Genomic DNA, 6,753 nt, shown 5'->3' with positions numbered 1-6,753 from the left:
CACGTGGGGTTACCACGAGTCAAAATTGACTCAACACCAACTGGTTTTTGGTTTAATGGTTGATAACAACAACGATGATTTGAAAATAGCTAGTCAAGAAAAAAGCAAATATGTTAGTGTGCAAAGCAGACCAAAACAAATCAAAGAAAAAGCCGTACACACAGACTCTTAGAGCTGAGAAGAATACTAAACAGGAACTCCTAGGCAGAGTGGTTTCCACCTTTGTCCTTCCTTACCACTTTGCACGTAATGCACTTAAAATATATATTCTATTATTTTCCCTTATTACACATCTTTTCTCCCATTAAACCTTGAGACCCCCTGAGACCAGGGACTGTGTCAGTCCATTTTAAAAACTTTCCAGTTCCTAGCACAAGACCTGTCACAAAGTACACGCTTAATAAATATTTGTTGAAAGACTAAGCCAGTTCAATTATCTTATAGCTGTGGAAGGCTATTTTATAGCTGTGGAAGTTAGGTGATGTCTCAAGCTCACAAATCTTGTCATTGGCAAAGTCAAGACTAGAGTTCTCTTTCTTTTGAAAACCATCAAGTTGACCCCTCCTGAAGGTGATTTTTTGTGTGTCAGAGTAGAACTATACTCCATAAGGTCTTCAATGGCTGACTTTTCAGAAGCAGATGGTCAGGCCTTTCTTCTAAGATGCTTCTGGGTAGACTTGAATTTTCAACCTTTCTGTTAGCAGCCGAGTTTTGCCCTACTCAGGGATTCCTGTCTGTTTTGAATGGATTAGTTACTGCTTGGGGCCCTGTGTGGACCCAGTCCTTGGGGCTATTAAATATAACTTTTGTTGCTTACTGAGTTGCAACCAATTATCTGGGAAATGTTTGAATCTCTTATGTATGTGGGTATTTATTTATTTGGAGCCAGAAAACAGAGAGGAAGAACAGCCACTGGAGCTAGAATATAATTGTGACCATCCCAGCAACCTTCAGAAGAAAGCAATCCATCAGATCACCTTTGCTGAGCGTATGATCCTAGGACAGCTGAGACTCCCCTTTCGCCTTCCCGAATCCTCCCATTGAAGAGATTATCTTCTGTGATGCTGATGTACTAGATGTGATTGATTACTCCTACTATCTTGGGGACCTGAGAGTGACCTTCTGGGTGCATTTGTAAGGAACCAGCTTGGAAAACAAAACAAAAACTTGAAGGCATCCTCTGGTTGGGCTGAGATAAGGGGGCCTCCCAGTCTTTTTTCATTAGCCTGGCAAAACAATCCAAACAATAAAGAATCCATAAGAAAATATTCTGATTCCAGGGACTTAAAAGATAGTTCTCATTATAGCCACCCCGTGAAATGATACCATCCTTATGTAAGAAAAGAAAATGTTTTTGTGAGTTAAAGGAGGAAAGGAAGGGAGGAGAGGAGAGAAGTAAAAAAGAGTAAGAGAGAAAGGGAGGAGGAAGGATGTAGAAGGAGGAGAGTCAGAATGCAGAAAAAAGTTTTAGAAAAAACAATAAACCTAGAGAGAGACTGAACATCTTTGGAAGGAGTGTGGAGCTAATATTTACCTGAATAATCCTAGGAGGTTCAATCGAATCTTCAGAACAAAGCAGTCCAAGCCACCTTGTTAAAGTCAGTAGGAGGAATAAGTCTTCTTGTGCTATAAAGCAAGCAGTGGGGTGTGGTGAAAAGGTTCGCATTTGAGTTTGGCTCTGATATGAACATAGACATGTCATTTCAAGTCCTGGGCCTCAGTGTCCTCATCCATAAGTGGGGGAAATAAATGAGATGAGACATATGAAAGCAATTTGGAAAATACAGTGTGACATAAGCAAATACAGTCTTGAATTTACACTCCAGCTAGATCTATTCCACTTTAATCAAAACAGGCTTCCACATGCTTCCAGCTCTCCTTTTCATGGGCTCAGTAAAGTTTTCTACCTTGTGTTTTTAAAATAAATAAACACATAGTCCAATGACTTGTTTACATTATACTCAGGTGGACTCATTCCAACTCACAGATACAACTCTGAAATCGTAATACAAAAAGAAAGTTTAACCCACCATTCCCCAACAAATTTATTGTAGTGGAAAGGGCAGATCTAGCATGAATGAGACAGATCTGGTCCAGATTCCATTTCTCCCACTCACATACTGGTTGACTGTGGGCAAGTTTCTCAGCCTCACTAAAACCACACTCTCCAATTCTGATATCAAAATACCTCCCTCACTGTGTTGTTAACGCAGGGAAATTGGGCAAGTGCTCAGCACAGCTCCTGTTATCAGTAGATCTGATGCCAGTGTTGATCATTGCTGTATCCTCAGGCCTCACACATAAAACCCAAAACTAAAACCAGTTGCTGTTGAGTTGATGCCAACCCATGGCAACCTTGTGTGTGTCCGAGTAGAACTGGTTGATTTTTTTGGAAGTAGATTGCCAGGCCTTTTTTCCAAGGAGCCTCTGGGTTAGTAGCTTAGTATGTTAACCGTTTGCACCACCTTAAACATATGGTGTTTTCCCTCTCCCTTCCCCTTTTCTCCTTTTCTTATCCTATTCATACTCCTCATTCAGTTGTCTTTCCATCCCCACCAAAGTAAAGCCTTGCATCTGAGTATCTGAGATACTGGTTGAGAGCAGCACTGTGAAGGGCTCCAATAGGAAATAAAATCACTATCTGATGAATGTGTATCAGTCTTGGGTGTCAGCAATGAAAACAGACTCTAAAAGATTTAAATAGAAGAGAATTTATTGAAAGGACAATGGGAGATAGAGATAATTAGAAATGGGAAGAAATTGGGGGAGAGCTAGGGAGCCAGGCCAAAGGAATCACAGCAATGCTGCTATAGCAGGAATAGTTTGGTCAGCATGCCACCTCTGCTGCTTTTTTTTTTTTTTTTAAAAAAAAAACTACCCTTGGCTGTCTGTGTGGATAACCATCCATCACCTCCATGTCCTCGTATTGCTCAACTGAGATTCAAAGACCATCTGGTGTACTGAGCTCAAGTCAGTTGCTTGTCCTCAGATTGTGCTGGAGCCAAGATTGTGTGTGTGAGTGTATGTGACCCTGTCCACTTACAATGTGGACAGTGTTTTCCTGCCTCACACCAAGAATAAGCCACAACAGGGTTTTCACCAAAGGTGGGATCAGCAGACCCTTAGAAAAAAGGAGAGACTGGATGCGAGATAGCAGATAACAAAAAATATGACAAATGTCCACTGCAATTCAGAAGAGCATCTTCAGGAAGGTCATGTACTCTAATGCCCTGCCTCATGAAAGAGTGTCTCTTTTTCATGGACAAAGGGGCCAAGTACAGTGACAGGACATTTAACGTCCCTTGGTGGGGATAAGAGCGATCCAGCTGTGTCTACTCATTCAAAGTGGGTTTTTGAGGAAAAGAAATCAATATCGAATTAAGGCAATTAGGGATTTATTAACATTGGGGGTACAGGGGAAAGAAAACCACATGAAAAAAAACCAGCTGAATTCAGCTCAGTGGTGAATGACCAGCTATTCAGTTGGCTTTTGACTGATTTCCACACAGCTGTTCCTCCAAACTGGTGTGCACTCTGAGGCAGATGCTTGCAAGCAGCCCACACGTATTTCCCACACTCTCAGCTCCCAGCAAACTCCTTGAATACTGGGTGGCCTTGTCACTGATAGTTATGGGCCCTGTCACAGGAACTGACAGTCCGCTTCCTTGTTTCGTATCCCTCAAACTCTAATTATTAAAAAAAATATCAAGACTCAAGTCCAGCAGCTGAATGCATTTTTTGTTTGGGGAAACCCAATTTTCAGTAGAAAACTCCCCACGGCAAAAGCAGCTCCTGATTTTTTATCCGCCCCCCCCACCTTTTTTTCTTTGGCCCCAAGGTCAAGTATCCTGATGAATCTCAGCAGTCATTAGATCCATTTCCTGCCAAACTGTGACAAACCAACCAGATCATTAATCACCCCCAAGCCCTTCGCTGTAAACAAACAGGACTGCCTGAGGGGCAATTCAGATGGCTCGCATTCACCTCTGAAATGTGATAGAGGTTAAATCAGAGTAAGTCTTCACTTTGGCAGGGAGCTTTACATTTTGCACAGAACTTTACTGTTTGCACGGAACCTTTTAATTTGCCCTCTTAGATACATTATTTTATTTGATCCCCATGTGTGATCGTTAAGGCTGTGTTTTAACTTGGCTGGGTCCTGATTGTCAGTGGTCTGGCAGTTACAATGTAGTCTGGCAGGTGTATAATGATGTAATCATCTTCATGATGAGATATAATACAATGTGATCACTTCCATGATGGGATCTGCTGCGAGGAGCCAATCAGTTGAAAGGGAGTTTCCTTGGAGGGGGGAGTGGCCTGCATCCAATATAGGTGGACTTTCTGGCCAGGCTTGTGGGCTTTTGCCTGCTCTGGATCTTGCAGCCGGCTCCTGTTCATCTTACCTCTGGTTCTTGGGGCTCGAGGTAGCAGCTTACCTGCCTTCTTACCTGCTGATCTTGGAATTTATCAGCCTCTACAGCCTGTGAGCCGGAGACCTGCTGCCTGACCTTCTGACCTTGAATTTGCCAGCCCCTGTAGCTGCTTGAGTCAGGAGGAGACTCCAGCCTAACCCACAGACTTGGGACTTTCCATCCTCTACAATCATGTGAGTGGCTTCCTTGATATAAATCTCACTTTGCGTATATTTATGTGCTGCGCTGGTTTGGGTTCTCTAGAGGACCCAGCCTAAGACACCATGATAGGCTACCAGGCTACCATCACTTTTCTTCAGGATCATTGCAAACATCTCATACCTTTCTCAATGTCCACTTTTTTTTGATTGAGATATACTTAACATGCAATAAAATGCACAGGTCTCAGTTGTTCACTCTGATCAATTTTGATAATTGTATAGTAAATCTGTGAAAGCCAGAACCTGTGTAAAGCAGAAACCTGTCAGAGAAGGAAAAAGCAAATATTTTCCCCTAATAGCAAGGGCTAGAAAAGTGGCAATTTACACTGCACACTGTTAAAGGCAGAAATCTTTTGAGACTCAAAAAAGCAAGACAGGTCCATTGAGTTCCGGCTCTCACAGGTTTCACTGTATAAATGATGTTGGCTGTTAACCTAACTGTTGGCAGTTCAAACTAACCAAGCAGCTCCAGGAAGGCCTGGAGAATTGCTTCTATAAAGATTAAAGTCGAGAAAACCCTAAGGAGCAGTTCTACACTCTAACCCATGGGGTCACCATGAATCAGAATCAACTCAAAGGCAACAGGTTATATACCACGTAAAATCAAAAGAACCAAACTTGCTTTCGTCAAGGTGATTCTGACTCAGCGACCACAGCCTAAAACAAGATATGAAACATTTCCCATCACCCCAGAACATTCCCTCAATCTTCTTTGTAGTCAATTCCCTTCTCCCCTCAGGCAACTACTTTCTGATTCCTGTCACTATAGGCTATTTTTTCTGTAAATGGATTTCATTTTATATCAATGGATTCATACACTATGTACATTTCTGTGGTTGTTTTCTTTCACACAACATAATAGTTTTGAGAATTGTCCATGTTGTGTGTATCAAGATTTCTTTTTTATTACTGAGTCATATTCCATTGCAAGAACATACCACATTTTGCTTATCAATTCATCTTTTGATAACAATTTTTTAACATAATTTTTGCTACTATGAATAGGAATGCTATTAACATTCTCATACAAATGTTTTTGTGAACATATGTTTTCATTTAACTGGGATAAATATCTAAGAAGTTAATTGCAGGGTAGTTATAAGTTTTAACTTTATGAGAAACCACCAAATGGTTCTCAAAAGTGGTTTGTCAGATACATATGTTGTCAACATCCATCCTTACTCCCTCCAACCATTTCTCCTCCTGGGCTTCAGAGCAATCTATTCAAAACATAACCTTGTTCCCATTACTCTCCTGCTTAAATCCCTCCAATGTCTTCCCCTTGCCCTTAGGATAAAGTCCAGTATTTTAAACATGTTGTTCTTAGTTGCCTTGAGTTGGCTCCGACTCATGATTACCCTATGTATAACAGAAGAAACGTTTCCTGGTCCTGCTCCATCTTCAAGATAGGTGGTATGGTTTTCAACATAGCCTGCATGATTTGGCCCCTCATTTTGTCTTCAGCTACTACTTCCTCTATCTCCCCACCCCTTGGTTTCTGCATTCCAGCCATACTAGATTTTTTTCCATTCCTTGAATGTGCCCAGCTTTTTCCCCCCGTAGGGCTCTTGGAGACTCTTCCTGAACATCTCTTCTTTACCCATTTGGACCCTTTTCCTATTTATCCTTAAAGTCTAACTTAAATGTCACTTCTTCAGGGATGTCCCCTAGGCTCTGTAGACTAAGTCAGGTCTCCCTGTTACCTGTTCTTGTAGGACCCTGGACTTCTTCTTAGCAATCATTATGCTTTTATTATTTTTAAATTACATTTAATTATTTCAATTTTTGAATAGGTTACACATTCATGTAGTTCATAACTTATCAAAAGATATTCAGTGAAAAGTTATATTCCTACCCTTATCTCTATATCCCTGGTTTCCCACATTAAAAAAAAAAAAAGGAACACATGGTATTGGTTTTTTTGTGGTCTTTCCAGAGATTTTTTTATGCATATGCAAGACATAGATATATACATACATGTATTTGTATATCACACTCTACACACTGTTCTGCACTTGGCTTTTTTTCACTCACCAATATGTCTTGATTTTCCATTTCAGAACTTAGAGCATTTCTTCATTCTTTCTAAGTGTTGCCTAGTGTTTTACTCTATGGCT

Source organism: Loxodonta africana, chromosome 7, assembly GCF_030014295.1.
Source record: "Loxodonta africana isolate mLoxAfr1 chromosome 7, mLoxAfr1.hap2, whole genome shotgun sequence".
Taxonomy (NCBI): Eukaryota; Metazoa; Chordata; class Mammalia; order Proboscidea; family Elephantidae; genus Loxodonta; species Loxodonta africana.
Note: the sequence above shows the minus strand (reverse complement) of the source record.